Source organism: Acomys minous, assembly GCF_964271855.1.
Source record: "Acomys minous genome assembly, chromosome: 11".
In the NCBI taxonomy this organism is placed as follows: domain Eukaryota; kingdom Metazoa; phylum Chordata; class Mammalia; order Rodentia; family Muridae; genus Acomys; species Acomys minous.
The window spans coordinates 18,875,327-18,892,059 of record NC_140492.1 but is presented as its reverse complement, the minus strand read 5'-3'; the positions used below and the strand labels follow the sequence as shown (position 1 = coordinate 18,892,059).

Sequence of the window (16,733 nt, the reverse complement as noted above, 5' to 3'; positions counted from 1 at the left end):
AAGAGAGGATATAGTAAGTGTCAGTCATAAGACATGCCCAGAGACGGCAACTCAACAAATATTCAAATGTTAAGCAGGGCTGCCTTGGCTAGAACGGCAAGTGTGGTTTTGCTCTTTAAAAAAATCAAATCTTTGTAGAGCCATGGAAATGTTTCCAACTTGGCCTGTAAGGATTATGGCAAAACCATGGATTATTATACATCACAGAAGTTTACATTTATAATGGGTGGATTTTATGTTGAATAAATTAAAAGTTCATTAAATTAATGAAAAATAAACATTATTACTACGTGCCAGATATAAATTTTACTCAAAAAAAAAAAAAGGCATTCTCATGGGCCGTCACACAAAGAGTCACCTCCTGTCTTTGTTTGCTTCTTTTGTTGCTATGATGAAATTGCCTAAAAGAGTTAAAAGTGCTTTCCTCCAAGCCTACCTGAGTCTTATTCTCAGCACCTACATGGTAGAGGGCGAGAACTGACACCAGCAATTTGTCCTCTAAATGCCCCATGCATGCATAGCACATACGTGACCTTCTCCAATAAATGTAATACATATAAAAATGTAATGAAAATTAAAAGAGAAGAAACCAGTACACTGTAGAGGGCAGAAGAGCTTATTGAAATACTTCAGAACAGCCATGGTGATCTGCATTCCTGAGTGGGAACCGAGCCACAGGAAGGCAAGTCTAGCTTCTGTTCCCATAAACACCTCAAAATAACACTAGAGGGGACCTGAGAGCACATTCCTCCCAAGGCAGAGCTAAGTACAGTGTCAGTTGGAGTTCTTGTAGGCACTGGTGCCGAGGATGTGTTTAATTTGAACTCTAAATGTAAGACAAAGCCTCTGCGCATCTATCTTCCTGCATATCTGTGTGCTTTAGAGAATAGTTCAGAAGTGGGAAAGTTTTCACAGAAATGTACATTAACAACTATTTGAGTTGAAAATTGTATGGTTGGAACACTGTATACATAATAAATAAATAAATCTTTAGGGAAAAAACGGTGCAATCACTGGAACTCGCATGTCAGTAGCCACCAACAGACTCAACAGAAAGGAAAGCATTCCTTGTGCTAGAAACTGAACCAGCTTACTGGAGCTGGCGAAGTCATGTCATGGACCTTTAAGAAGCATCTACTTCTGCTACTTTGTTAGACCAACATAATTCTTTACTACACTCTGATTTCCTCCTTAGATCCATAGATAAATGTAACTACCACCTCTCATCAAACAAGCCTCTCTTTACACAAGTGAAGATCATCATAGAAAACCACAACTGCACCCAATGAAAAAAAATCAACAGGTTGTGGGTAGCCAAGCCCCACCAAGCACATCTACATCACAGCTCCTGCATCTTTGGCTCGGGGAACATAAAAGAAGGGGGGGGGGGGGCAGGAAGATTGTAAGAGCCAGAATAACAACAACAGCAAAAGTCAGCTGTGAAACAGTCTCTCCTGAAAATGGCTGAATAAACAAGATGGAAACAATGTCAAAAAATGGATATGTTGACATGGAAGGAGGAAAATTCTACAGGGTCCCACCCCTAGATAAAAATTACTTCCTGCTGGAAGAAGGAAAAAAATATTCTCTCTCAAAGCTCCCTTTTTGGTTGCCCATTGCAGAGTGGTCAGGCTTGAAACCATATACACACAAAACAAAAAAAAAGAACTCAATATAATATATACATACATATGTATATATATATATATATATATATATATATATATATATATATAAAACAATAATAAGCAAATAAAAAGAGGTTATCAACTTGAGAGTAGGTGTAATGGGGGAGGCTTGAGGGCAAATAGCTGGGAGGGGCTAGATGGAGAAGTGGGAGAAAATGATATAATTCTATTTCCATTTAAAATAAAAGTGTTAAAAGGAGTAAAATTCTGACTTTCTATTCATTGCTAAAGTTTATTAGTATAGTTTTTTTTTCATTCATCAACTGTTACATTCATCTGTTTGTTCTCTTTTCCTTCTAATGGAATAATTAGACTATTTTCCTACTGAAGAGAGGGAAATCAATGAAGTGTCTGACACCTGCAACTTTTTGCTATATTCAATTCTGTTCCCATAGGCCCCAGAGTAAGTATCAAGTGTGACAGCTACATCCCAGCTTGTCCTTGGTCTTGCCTAGAACCTCTATTCCTGAAAGATCTGTACCAACCCTCAACCTGTCTGTTTGACTTAGCAGCCTTCCATTCTCTTTCAGCAGAGAATATAAAGGTAATTCCTCATACCTGAGTGGATTTCCTGCCTTCAAGAAACACTCTTTTAAAAAATTAAATTAAATTAAATTTTAATTTTAAAAAAGAAACACTCTTCTTTGCTGATAATTTTCTCTTTATGGTCAATAATAATCATCTTAGATCAAAGGACTAAAGGTATTAGAGAAAGTCCTTTGCCTGTTGATTTCTCAATCTTAATCCAGAATGTCAGGCTCAACTTCCCAGGAAGTACAGTCATTGCTCTGTGGTTAAGTACAATCACTTTTCCCAAGGACACAAAACCTCATCCAGTATGGCTCAAATTTTTGGAGAAGAAAATATAAACATGTTTAAATTTGCCAATGGATTTCTCTGGTTGAACAGTGAAAGGATTTACTCAAATCCTTTTATTTCCCAAACTGAGTATTGAAAAATAAGAGAAATAACAATGCAAATCATCAACGAATTTAGAAAATACACTATATCCTATGCGAATGGTAGACATCCAGATGAGGGGCTGTCAGCCACCACCTAAAGTGTCCAAAAGTCACCTCTCATATGAACAGCTGCTTCCATGTGAGGAAATGTGGCTTGGATGGGGACTGTGAGAATGAACCCACTACTGGGTTTCACTTGCTGTAATATGAGTCCTTGGTGAAAGGCGGTATTGTATGGAATGCAGTTAAGTATGAACATGTTTATCAAGTTCATGATTGGTAGTTTCCAGAGAAGTAGTTCGAGGAAAAAAATGTCAATGTGTGTTCACTGTAAACTTCTGTTCCTATAAGAACAAAGGCCAGCCTTTTCAGGATAAAAACAGTCCTAGTCACCAGGTAACTAATGCATAAATGTTCTGTTTGTCTCTGGTGTGGGCAGACTGAATGGATAGGAACCAATGCCTAAAACTAAATGTGCTTAAAGGAATTGCAATCTGCACTGCCAACCCTCTATGTAAAAATCTCTTCTTACACCACCATGGTTTCTTTGTTTATGAGCTCTCCTGCCAAAGCAGGAGTGGTAAGGTTAGAAGGCTGACTTATGCCCAGAGAATAGGTCATCTTCTCCACTAGTGTGATGATTTTTCTTTGTGTGAATTGTTCTTTGAAGCTCATTATATGAGACTCAAACTCTGAGGGAGAGCTACTGATGGGCTTTTTTCCCTCAACATCTATGTCATTGATTTTTCCAGTCATATATCTTCCAAACATTAACTTCATTAAGACAATATCTGAAGCTCACAAAATAATGTAGCTCTTTACATCCTGTCATTTATCCTTCCTGGGAATAATGACAAAAGTCAACAAAAATGCTTAAAGTTCTCCAGCTGACATTAGTACCATGACAAAGTGAGTGTATCATCTTGTATCCATCTTCCCAGGTTGATGTCAGCATAGACTGTAGAACTTGATAACTGACAATGGAAAATTCCCATTAGATCATTAGCACTGAGAGCAACCAGGCACTGTAAAAAGAGTTTGGACCATGCTCCTCTGCATAGTTGTATATGCAATGCCTTTAAACCTTCAGAATACCTATTTAGTCCAAACACAATGTACAACTAACTGTCTGGTGATGGAGTGTTACTGTGCACAATGAATCTATAACTTGTTTTGAGAAATGCTCTGACTATGGGCCAACAAGTCACCATGGAACCTGAGGTTGACATCATCAACTGGCACACCAGTTTATGGAAACTCAGGTTTCATAAAAGCTTACTGGCCAGATCTGTGCTGTTTCTAAAAAAGAACAGTTATCTGCAGAAGGTAGAAATAGTTTTGTTTTAAAAACTTGAAAGTGAGTGTGCTGTAGTTTCTCTGGAGGGCTCTGCTAACGATGCTCAGAGGAAGGATAATAGGTCACCAAGGAGAGACTTGATACCCTATGAGCATATACAGGGGGAGGAGGTCCCCCTCAGACACAGACATAGGGGAGGGGAGTACGGGGGAAGTGGGAGGAAGGGAGAAATGGGAGGATACAAGGGATAGGCTAACAACTGAGATGTAATATGAATAAATTAATAAAAAAATTAAAAAATTTAAAAAATTTAAAAAAAAAGAACAATCCTAATGCCACGCACACATCAACGATCATCACATCTCCTAGATTTCCACAAGGGGCAGAGCATCTCGCACAGTAGTCTAGACATCTTATAAGGATTTCTTTTCAAATTTTCTGGCTGATAGACCAGAATAGCAATAACTGAATGGGTATGTTGCCTGCAAAGCCCAGAGGTACCCAGTAAATGTCATCTCTCTTCCCTTAAGATAGGAGAAACAGCATAAGGAACTCTGAACTTCACAATATGGAAACTACATCTTTGGAAATGTTGCTATAGTTAGACTACTAGTATGATTGCATGCATCTTGTCTCATAGAGGTTGAAAACTTGGTCCTAAGTGTGGCAATGCTCAGAGGTATTAAAGAATAGTGAGAAGTCATAAAGCTTTTGGGGGACCCATTTGCAAAGGACTAGCTTATTTCCTACAGAATAGTGGTTTCTCTCTGGATCCCTGTCACACTTTACAATGAGTCTCTCCAACATGTACTCACAATCACGGCATTTTCCAGAAGGATCTCACCAGAGCAAACAGAAGCTTCTGCCAAGTGCTTCAGTCTCCAGAACTGTGAGGTAAATAAACTTCTCTTAGTCCATAAAGTATCCATCCATAAGTATTGTGTTATATAATATTATTAATTAACACAACTATTTCTGATATGGTTATAATTTGCATGCCACAACTAATGTATCATTTGATATAAGCTCTGTGGAATGAAGAAATAATCCTACAGACCAGATTAGTACATAAGACGGAGAGCCAAAATGGCCCCGGGAAAGAAAAGGAAGGTACACTGCTCTCCTGTCAAGACACAGTAACCAGTTTATAATAGCTTTACTAAGAGATCTAAAGAGCTTGTTTGCCCAGTTATAGCTTCATATTGGATATAAAGAGATCAGTTGACTTAGTCCAGGAAAAAAAAAGTTATAGTGGCAGAGTCACTGGAAATCAATGTTTGAGTGAGTGGGTACGATCACTGTCACTCTTCAAGATACACCTGTCTTCTGGACAGGCCACAGAGATGACTTAAATTAGCTCATTTTAAGAATTGCCAGTCCTGCTGCATCTTCCAGTCTTTCTGAAAGTACTAACTTCTGAAACTTCTCCAGAAATAGTCTATAATTTGGGGGTACACTGTCTTGATGCAAAACTAGGTTGACATCAGATTATCTACACTAAGGGCTAAAAGATAGGAGGCGTGTGTGCTAATTCAGCCACTTGCTGAGCACATGTTTGCTAGGTGTGCATTAAGGAACTGGTGAGTAAGTACAGTGAGAGCTCAGACAAGCACTGCATCTTCCTGAAGCCACTTCCACCCAGAGTCAGTGTCCAGTGCTGGAAAGTGTGGTGGGTTTTGGGGGGGATAGGGATTGTTGTTGTGTTGTTTTGCTTCTGCATTGGTTCTTGTTTTTGTGCTTACTCTTCCCTGGCATTTGTCATCATGGTCAGGAGCCTTGGACCTCTCTCAAAAAGATTTACATTACACTTCCATTTTTAACGAGGTCCCTCCTGAATGTGACAGCCCTCTGCCATTCATGCAAGAGGTCCCAGACTATGAAACTACTTAAGTCTGATAATAGGCTGCAGAATAATTCTATCAGTCACCACTCTTTAAATGCTCTCCCACGCCGTCCCCATGGTGCTGATGCATCTCATTCAACGCTCACATTGTAGCATCCTCTATGCCTGTGTGTGGCTTCATGTGTCACTTGAAATCAAATACCTTAACTTTTCTATTTCGAGTTCAGAACACTCCTCTGCATTAATGTTTGTACACATAGTAAGTAAGACACCACAAAAACATATTTCGGAGTCAAGTAGCCCCAAAATGCACACACAGCATATGCCACCACTCACTCAATTAAAAGAATGACAATCCTTTCATTATTAACACTTAGCTCCACTACTCACCCATCACTCATATTATGGATTTTTATCTCCTATATATTTCTCATCTCTATCTCCATCTACAACTATCACCCTTGTCAAACTTTTCCCCTTACCATTCCTATTCTTTAATCCTCAAATTCACTTTTACTTTTGCATTCTTCTCCACACTGTATACAGAGTTCATAAGATTAGAAGCTAATCATAGGCCAGAGGCAATGTATTTATTTTCAACTCAGGTACCTTGCACAGCATCATTCCTAATTAGTTAGAAAGTATTTGTTAGGCTGCCGTGCCTGCAGCGGATGGCTATTACTGCAAAGACATTTTAAGTGGAAACAATACTGCTTTGTCCAGAAACCTTGAAGAAACAATAAATAATAGGTTAGTTATAGATAAGCATTACAGCATCCACTTTAAGATTCACATGCACGCAGAATGCCTCATCATTTTCCATAGACCTTGGAATACCAATAAAGCTGCACAAACAAGCTTTTGTGTGATCCTGAGATTCACTGAAGATTAGCTGGCTTAAATATCAGAAAGGAGTTGGATGTCTGAGCCTTTGTTCCGACTGAGAAACCTTTATTATTAACTCAAAGATACTTCATTGATTTTTTTTTCTGCATCATAATTCTTCTAGCTAATATTGACTTACATCTTTGGCTTTATATGCACACTTATGTTCAGTTAAATCAATTTCTGGCCAGAATGTTGTCACCTAACCTCATCTATAGAGGAGGCTAGTAAACATTGCCTAGTGCTGAGGAATAAAACAACAGAACGGACAAAAGATAGCATTGTTGTGAGTAAAGGTTTAGAAAATTTGCTTTTATTTTTGCTATTTTTTGTATGGAGTCAATAAATACAATATGATGACTTGTTGTGCATATATACTATAAGATGACTATTGTAGCCAAGCTCAATAGTGCAGCTGTGTGTTTGCATGTTGTACAATAGAAGGACAGAAAATGCACTCTCTTGACATATTTTCAATCTATAATATAATATTATTATTATTATTATTATTATTATTATTATTATTATTATTATTTTATTAATTAGCATAGTTCTCACACTGGCTCTGTACTTATTCATCCTATATTCCTGCAATTTTGATTTGCTTTCTCCATTTTACACCTACCCTTGCCCCTTCATACCCACTAATCTGCATTCTGATCACCTGCATGCGCCATTAGATTCTATGTATACTTGAGATCACACAGTCTATCTTTCTGTCTTTATTATTTCATTTATGATAATAACCTCCTACTTTTCCCATGTTGACACAAATGGCACTATTGCTATTTATTAATTATCTAGTATTATATATGTAACCATATACTAAAACTTCTTCATGCATTCATGGGGATTTAGATTACTCCATGGCTTAACTATTGTGACTAACGCTGTGGTAGACAAGTGAGTGCATATCCTTCTAAGAGGCACTGGTTTCAGACTTGGTATAGAGACTGCCGGGGCATATAATAGATCTTTTTTCAGTTTTTTTTTTTTAACATGATAAAGGAGACTTTATTCCAGAGACTAGAGGATTGTTCAACATATGAAAAACAGTACATTTAATCAACCATATAAATAAACTGAAAGTAAAAAACAACAACAACAAAAATCTTTTTTCAGTTTTTTGAGAAAATTCTGTACTGTTTTCCATAATAGATCTCCCCACTTTCAAGTGGTCCTTTCCCTCCGCATCCTCACCAGCACTTGCTGTTTTTCTTAAATTTTTATTATATATACATACATATCTTCATTGTACATGGTACTGTACCTCCTAAGGACACTTTTACACAAGTATACACTGTATGCTGGCTACCCCCCACTTGTCCTTCCATCCTCCCCCTTTTCTAACCCCACTGCACTCACATTAGTCTCTTCTGTTCCCTTACTCATTTCACTTCTACTTTTGCATCAGATATACATAAATAATTTCATATGTCTATATAATATCTAGTAACCACAAATTAGAAAAAATAAGAAAGTTATCTAAGTCTGACTGAATTTGTTTAATTAGTTATGCCCAGTTGCATCCATTTTATTGGCAGTACTAGGAATAGAAGGAACATCTCTTTCAGCCTTTGACAACAGTCATCCTAACGACTCGTTGTGGTTTTCATTTGCATTTCCCTATTGAGCAATGATGATAAATACCTGTCATAAATTGGATTGTTCTCTACTTTATTTTTTAATAGATTATTACTGTCATGAAGAAATGCCAGTGATCAAAAGTCTTCAATAGAAAAAAAAAAAGCTTGGAACTATACGGCTTCACAGCTGAGTTTATTCAAACATTCAAACAAAAATCATCAATTCTCCTTAACTTCTACAAACTTTCAAATGGGTTATGCTTCCAAACTTATTTTATTATGATGCCATCACTGTGATACCAAAGCAGAAATCACCACAAAAAAAGAAAGCTGTGAACTAATATCTTTGCTGAACATTGATAAAACAGCTGTCAATAAAATATGATATCCAGCATGGCAAGATATTCATATAGGTGCAATAGTGGCACTTATATCTTGGAGGTAACCAACAGTCTCAGCAGGAAAGAATTCATCCCTGGCATGGTAAGCTTAGCCAACTTCCCATGGCTGGTGTGGTCATAGAGACCCTAAAGGAATCCCTGGTACTACCAGTTTTCTAAACCAGTTTAACATTCCATGGTCTTGTAAATACTCACCCTTACACCCATAGGTAATCCAGCTCTCACCCCTCATCAAAGAAGCCTCTTTTTATACCTGACGGGGACCATTACAGAAAGACACAACTCTTCAAAATTCAAAGATAGGGTGCCCACACCCACACAGTACGTTTTACAACACAACTTCTACATCTCTGACACAGAAGAGGGGCATGAAGATTGGGAGTTAGTTGGAAATGAAAGCATTAAAATGGCCATGCTGTTTGACCCTGCCATTAAGGTCAACGTCTGGCATTACTGGAAAAGCCCCTGAGCTCAGTGCTAAAATGATGGAGTCTGTTCCTCAGCTGGGTTCCTTCCTCTCTGCCTCTTCTCGGGAAGCTCCAGATCCTCTCAGGAATGTCTAAGGAGCCCTCAGGGAGATTACAGGCTCTCTCCCTCCCTCCCCCACCCCCCACCCCCCACCCATAAGAAACAAGTTCGGTGTGCACTTGGGGATTCCTAGAAATACCCTCACCCATGTTAATGAGATGTCTTGGTACCTTAGCTTTCAGCCAATGACATTGTTATATACCTCTAACTGTGCCTGGAGTTCTTCCCCCCACCCCTCCCCCATGGTAGAAGAGTGTTAGTTCAGAACATGGCTGTTCTGGCAAGAGATCACATCTAAAGACCTTCTAGGTCTATGTGGTCCGGCTGCCAAGACATCACATCCAAAAATCTTCTAAGTCTGTGTGATCTGCCTGGAATACAAACACGCCTTTAATCCAGGAGACAGAGGCAACCAGATCTGAGTTCAAGGCCAGCCTGGTATAGAGCAAAGAAAAGCTTAGATCCGGGCATGGTGATATATGCCTTTAATCCCAAATGAAGGTAAAGTCAGTTTGTAGAAAGAAGCACCCCAGTTTGAAAGTGATGTCTAATTGAGTGGCAGAAAAGGTGACAAATCAGAGAAGATTTGACAGAATAGGATACACACAACGCTCATGAGAAGAGAGAGGAACGGGATGCTACTTTAATAGAGCAGTGCAGAGAGAGGACGCAGGTTTACCACAACAGAGATAGAGATGGGCTGCAGAGAGACAACTCAGATGAAGACAGAACAATCCAGAAAATGAGAAGCCAGGAGATTAGAGCAGGTTGCTGAGTTAGTTTGAGGCCAACCACAGCTGAAGGAGAAGCCAGATCAGTCATCTGGGAGAAGAGTTTGAGTCAGAACAGCTGAGCTGAACCAGCCAGCCCAGAGCTCAGAAAGAGCAAGTAAAGGTGAGTTTATAAAGCAGTAAGTCTCAGAGGCTGAAAACATTCTAGACCTAAGTTAGATTGTACGGAGACTAGAAGCTTCCAGGACTAGGCCTAGGTTAGCAGAAGGAGGCAATAAGCCTCTCAGATGACAATTGAGGCGGGAGAATAAAAGTTACTTCTATTTCTGCCCACAGGACAATTAAGTCCTGTGTTCCCCCTTCTTAAGAAAGGACTGTGCCTTTCTTATATAAATGGGGTATTCCTGGCACTCCTAGCCCCATCTAATCAAATATATCCACCCCCTAAAACACTCCCACTGCCCAAGGTTTATAATGTCCCTGATGGATGAAATAAACTCTCATCCCATCCCCCATCCCTCCACAATGATCATATGACACGGGTCATCTATTCTGGGGGAAAGAAGGGTTCCCCTTCTCCCTAAAGAATCTGTCCCGGGACCCCAAGGCTTGACTTCCAATCAGGTAAGTCACACGCACCACAGGCAGCCACGAGCTTCCACCATTCACTGGCGTGTTAGCCCGGCGCACCTTCTCACACACCACAAAGCCCATCTGCCGAGCCAATGGGCTGGCAGTTCTCAGAGCAGCCAAACTGGGTTCCCGCCACTGCCGTTCGGTTTTGGAGCTCCTTTACCAGCTGTTCTGGAAGTAGCCACCGACTTACCTGAATCAGGCCGAGGCCTTGTGGTCGCCTGGCTCAGGTTTCGGAGCCCTGAGCCTGGTGCTGCAGCCCAGCTAAAAGAGCACGCGAACACTTAGCTGTGGAGAAATCTTTTCTCTTTCACCTTCGGCTGAACAGATCTTCTGTCACAGATCTCGGTTCCATGTTCCACCCTTCTTGGCCTGGACACTGGCATTCCCAGGAGACATGAAACCTCTGACCTTGTGCTTCACCCTTTTCCACCCAGAAACCACTGGAAGCACTGACTGACCTTCGAAAGAAGGAGCATGCACTTCCGGTTTCATGCTGGGCGGAGCTGGGGGCAGGGCTGCGGGGGTGGGCGGGGGGTGGGCGGGGGTGGGCGGGGGTGGGCGGGGCGGGGGCGCTGGAGGAGACGGAGGGTGTTCCTCAACAAGACCCAGGTTCCTCCCAGATGCAGAATGACCATGCTCTTCCTGAAACCTTTGAGAGAAAATTCTTTCTTGACCCTTAGTAGTTTCTAGTGATTGGTGGCAATTCTCGCTCCTTAGTTTGCAACTGTAGCATTTCCATATCTGCCTCTACTAACATTTTCAGGCTACGTCCTGTGTTCTGAGAACTTCAGTCCTAGTGGCTCAGTCACCTCAGCTGAACTGCTTACATCTACACTGGCCTTTTTTCCAAATCATACTCTAAAGTATGCGGCATTAAGACAACACGGGGAACTAAAGGGTAAAGCGGGTGGGAAACAGCACACTCTTATTAGAATTCAACTCCTACCTGACAAATGGATAAACACTTGGCCCAAAACAAGCTGTCTCAAGTGACAGAGTAACAAAACTTGTAAACAAAAAGCCGGGCGTGGTGGCGCACGACTTTAATCCCAGCACTCGAGAGGCAGAGGCAGGCGGATCGCTGTGAGTTCGAGGCCAGCCTGGTCTACAAAGTGAGTCCAGGATGGCCAAGGCTACACAGAGAAACCCTATCTCGAAAAAACCAAAAAAAAACAAAACAAAAACAAAAAAACAAAAAACAAAAAACAAAAAACAAAAAACAAAACAAAACAAAACTTGTAAACAAATAATTTATTGGAAAGTAAATCCTGTGAGAAGGAGGGAAAAAATTAGAATAAATAAGAGCCATTATTAAGGGAATTTATTAGTGCTGCCAGGGTGGACACGTGGACTCATTCTGCTTGAACTTCAGAAAAGTGTACAGAAATCTCTCAAAATCACACACAAGAAGGCTGAAGAATGGAATCTTTATACTTTAGTACGTATTTATCATCCTGGAGAGGGTGTTACTTCCCAGGGAGATTGGGCCCTGAGTTCACAGGACATCCACAGTATCAAAGAGGCTCTCAGGCAAAAGCCAACCTCCCGGGCAAGACTCTATCAGCTTTAAGTGAAACCTTCATCGTGTATCTGGAGCCACCTCTGCTTTCTTCAGAATCTTTTAACCCATTCATGCCCATCATTCGTGTGAAATTATGCCTTCACTGATATCTACAATACCATGAAATGTCCGTAAGAATTCACCACAGAAGAACAAATACTGTGTGGTTGCACTTACATAAAGTGTCCAGTGTTATGAACCTCATAAAGACGGGAGGCAACTTGGCGATCGGCAAGACCTGAAAGGGGACACTGAAGCGGCACTGCTGATGGGAGTAGAGTTTCTAATCAGGAGATGGGCGATGGTGATGGTTTATCAACAACATGAATCACCTTTGCTATATATGTTTTACTGCAATTCTAAATAAATTAAATGTATTTTTTTTTTAATTCTTGAGTTTCATTTGATGTTACTGAAATTTCTAAGGGTGCTGGAGAGATGGGTTAACTGTTAGGCATACGTCCTGTTCTTTGAGAAGCCCTGAGTTTGGTTCCCCCTCTCCATATATACCCCTAACTCCTGTAGACCTGGAATCTCTGGCCTCCGCAGGCACCAGCCCTCATATGCGCATCCCCATATACACATACACACAAAAACACATAATTAACTTTCTAATGTTTTCAAGTTAAGTTTTGAAACTTGTCACTTCAGTTCCCTCACTCCTCACTCTCTTCCCATTAGTGACACTCTCACCCTCTTTTCTCATTTTCTGAGCACAGTAAATTCTGCTTCTTCTATGATGAACATAAACATCTTATAAGTAAAAATATTTTTAGGTAAGAATAATTCTGATGGTTATCACCTAGACATGAAATTATCCCCTTAATTACCTTTCTGAGTTTTGGAGGCAAAAAAAAAAAATCTCTTATTAAAGCACAAGTATGGAAATACATTTTTCTCTAGAGGAAGTAAGATAATCTTTGCTCAGTCAGGCAGCCTTCAAGCTCAATGTGTGTTGTCTTAATTTGACTGGGACATGGAAAATGCTGCATGTTACATACTAACATTTCCCGTTGCTCTGGACTAAGCTCTAGCAGAGAGAGATGAAGAAGGATGTTGGAGGAATTGTAGGTTAGACCTTTATCTTCTGCCTTCTGCGTTACAAAGCTATGCTTGGGGATCCAAACATAGCAAACAGGAGAGCTTGTCCCTTCTAACTTAATGCCAGACTCTCAGGAGTCCAAACTGTCAGAGTTCCTTCCTGTGTTACAAAGACGAGAATTGGAGAGCTCCAATACGATCCATATAAGCTTCTATCTCCCTCTATTTCACGTCATGTGACCAATAACTGGATCCTTCCATAGGCTGTTACCATCCTTTTATTGATACACTTGGCAACTGAGTTGACGTCCATCAATCTCGTCCTAAGTTCTAATCCCACTGGGAATTAGACTGTTGACTCCCAATCACGTAGCACTCTTGGGCACTTACATTTCATAAAAGTTCAGCTTCCAGGTGTCCCAAAAGCCTTTTCCATATCTGGACTAGAGTCTTCGAAACCATTTCCCATTCTCAGTAACTGAAAATAGTTGTCATACCTTAATAATACTCCCCGCTGTTTCGCACTACATACCGTTAAAGAGAGAAGAATATGCCACCATTGTTCACAATTGCTAGGTATGCCTTCCAGTTTGAATTGTTATCTAGCTGCACAGAATTATAAATCCCACTGGAGATTAGTTCAGTGGGAACCAATGTGAGGCTAGGGGTATAAATGGTAGTTAGTATGCCTGCCTAATATGCAGAAAACCCTGCATTCAATCCCCAACACCATATAAATCATATGGGGTGGTACATACCTCTAATCTGAACACTAAGGAGGTATACGCAGAAGAATCAGAAGTCCAAAGTCATATTTTACTACACAGTAAGCTCAAAGCCAGCCCAGGCAACATGGGGCTTTTGTCTCAAAATTTAAAATAAATGATTAATGCAAACATCTAAAACTGCTTATCTCGAGAATAAATCTGGTTTGTGGGGATGTATTATTTGAGTATGCAATTGCCTGTACCATTTGGATTGTGACACATTTTCAAATACAGAGATTACCATGGAAGAAGTGGCAAAAAAGAATTGAAGAGCTAAAGGATGAGGACTAGTGTAGTGAGATGCTGTCTTCTGGCCATGACAAAGCCATAGCACTCATGACTCACAGCAGCGTGGTTGCCTGCACAAGACTTGAGTATCTTGGGCCTTTCCATTTTCCATCATGCATGGGGATGGGTTCATTAAGCCTCACCCTTTAAGGAGAAATTATTGCCAATTAACAGTTTCAGCAAAGTAGCCACTGGTAACGTGCCTATGCTCCAGTAAAAAAAAAAGCTCCTACCCATGCTCATGAAAGCAACCCTAATTAAACTCAATGGGATAAGCAAACACACACATACACACAAATTAAATTAAAAAAAAAAAAAACAAGACATGAAAGTGGGAGACAGCCTTACTGATAAGAATAAGGAATTGTGTGGAATAGAACTGGGATGAGAAAAAGTAATGAGAGATAAAAACAATCAAAATTCATTTACATGAGTCAAATTATCAAAGAGTAAAAATTAAATGTACAGAAAGACTATGAGTCGGTATGTTTTCAAAGATTCATTTGTTACTTATGTATCCATATATGTGTCTGCGTGGATGTATGCACATCCAGGGATGATGCCCATGCTTATGTGGGATGAGGACACCAGAGGGCATCTAGTGTCCTCCTCTGTTACTCTCCACCCATTCCTTTTAAGCCAGTGTCTCTCCCTGAATCTAGGGCTTGAAGTTTCTCAAAGAGTCTAGAAGCCAGCAATCCCCAGAGATCCTTCAATCTATACTTCCCTCTGAGCTGGAGCTATGCATGTTCATAGAATGCGCACTTTTTACATGGGTGCTGGTATCAGTACATTGGTCCTTAAATTATCACAAACTAAGCATGTTTGACTACTGAGTCATCTCTCCATGGCCCTTGATATGAAATTATGCTGGGCTTAAATACATGCAGAGTCCTGGGAATATAGGTGTCAACAAACATCACCAGCTCCCACCAGATGACTTTTGGATTTGCTGTATTTGGAGGTTCCATAGGTCGACAGAAAAGATGGTGTCATCATGAGGCATGTAATGGTTTAGTGAACTGAAAGCTGAGACTTCCCTTGCATTATTGTGGTTTTTCATTGTTGTTGCTGTTGTTGTTTTGATGTTTTCTGAATATATTAAGGCCATTCAAATTTTGTTTTCCAACAATCATATATCAACATACTCACAAGATATTATTAGCTCAACAGTGAGAAAGCCATGAACCCATATGCTCTCTATAGCAATACCCATTTCACTATGAAAATAGGAATCATTATTGTGTTTGTTTACAATTCGAAAAAGAAAGGCATATCTTAGAATAAAATATTTTTAGATTCTGAGGCCATGTTAAATAATGAGAAAACAAAAATTTTGGCTAGCAGTAAGGGCTTCTTTGGATATAATGGGAAAAATATTTTCCAGCCCCTGAACTATTTTGAACTGCTCATGCCTCTGAAACAGCAATTCAAGGAAGTAGATTCATTTTCCTGGAAGATATGAGTTAGCTATGAGAAGGGGCTGAGATTAAAGTAGAGTATATCCAAACCATCAAGAATGTCAGCCCTCCAAGAAAGACCTTTTGTGTCCCTGAACTAGGTCAGCAATCACAAGCAGCTGAGATGTTGAAATGACAGTTAACATAGACTCGAAGATGGAATAGAGGACCTTTAGCTACCAATTTAGGCTCTGTGCTGTGCTCCTTGCTATATGTACAAATACAGCAATGATATTCTATGCTGTCTAATTTTTTATTTTATATAGACAACATGAATACTGGCTAAGTTAGGTTTCAGATGGTGACTGACTATATTGGTATCACCCCATGATGATAAAAAGAGTCATCTCCTAATATTAGGAGCATAACATTGGCCCACATAGGAGAAGGTGATCTGTGAGGTTAGCTACTTTGTTAGATCCTCCATTGGTTCTTACAAGTCCTCTTTCCCCTCTAAAAGTAACTTTTATTCTCTTGATGTAATTGTCATCTTGGAGGCTTACTGCCTCTGTTTACTAACCTAGGCCTAGCTCTGGAAGCTTCTAGCCACTGTATCATCTATGCACAGAAAGCTTTCAGCTCTGGAACTTACTGCTGAATAAGCTTACCCTTTCCAGTTCTCTCTGAACTCTGGCTGATGGATTCAACTCGACTGTTCTGACTCTAAGTGCTCTCCAAGCTGACTGCTTCAAACTGGCTTCTCTCACTTCTGACTGAATTGCTCTGCTTGAACAAACTGACCCTAAACTGCACTGGTGCCACTGACTGCATGAACTGAAGGAATCTGAACAGAACTGAAACACTCAACTGAACTCAATTGACAAGTTATGAACAAACTCAACTCCACTGCATTGACTCCACACTAACTTCTAACTGACTGACTCAACTCAACATCTTTACAGTACTGTCTTCTCTACTAAACTCTCTACTGTGTTGTACTGTATTGTCTTCTCTTCTCTCTCTCTCTCTCTCTCTCTCTCTCTCTCTCTCTCTCTCTCTCTCTCTCTCCTGTACCCTACTCTCCCTCTCAACTCTACTGTACTGTACTGTTAAGTATCT

The 16,733-nt window shown here is 40.1% G+C and overlaps 1 long non-coding RNA gene across 1 annotated transcript in view; it reads right to left on the bottom strand.

The window, feature by feature from the left end:
• The window catches only part of LOC311608781, a 163,516-nt gene extending 152,507 nt beyond the window's left edge, over positions 1–11,009 (bottom strand). Inside the window, exons 1-2 of the long non-coding RNA XR_014783158.1 lie at positions 10,748–11,009; positions 4,763–4,834 (exon numbers count right to left, since the gene is read on the bottom strand). This is a non-coding gene — a long non-coding RNA (uncharacterized lncRNA). The remainder of the gene's footprint in view (positions 1–4,762; positions 4,835–10,747) is intronic.
• Positions 11,010–16,733: the final 5,724 nt, after the last annotated feature.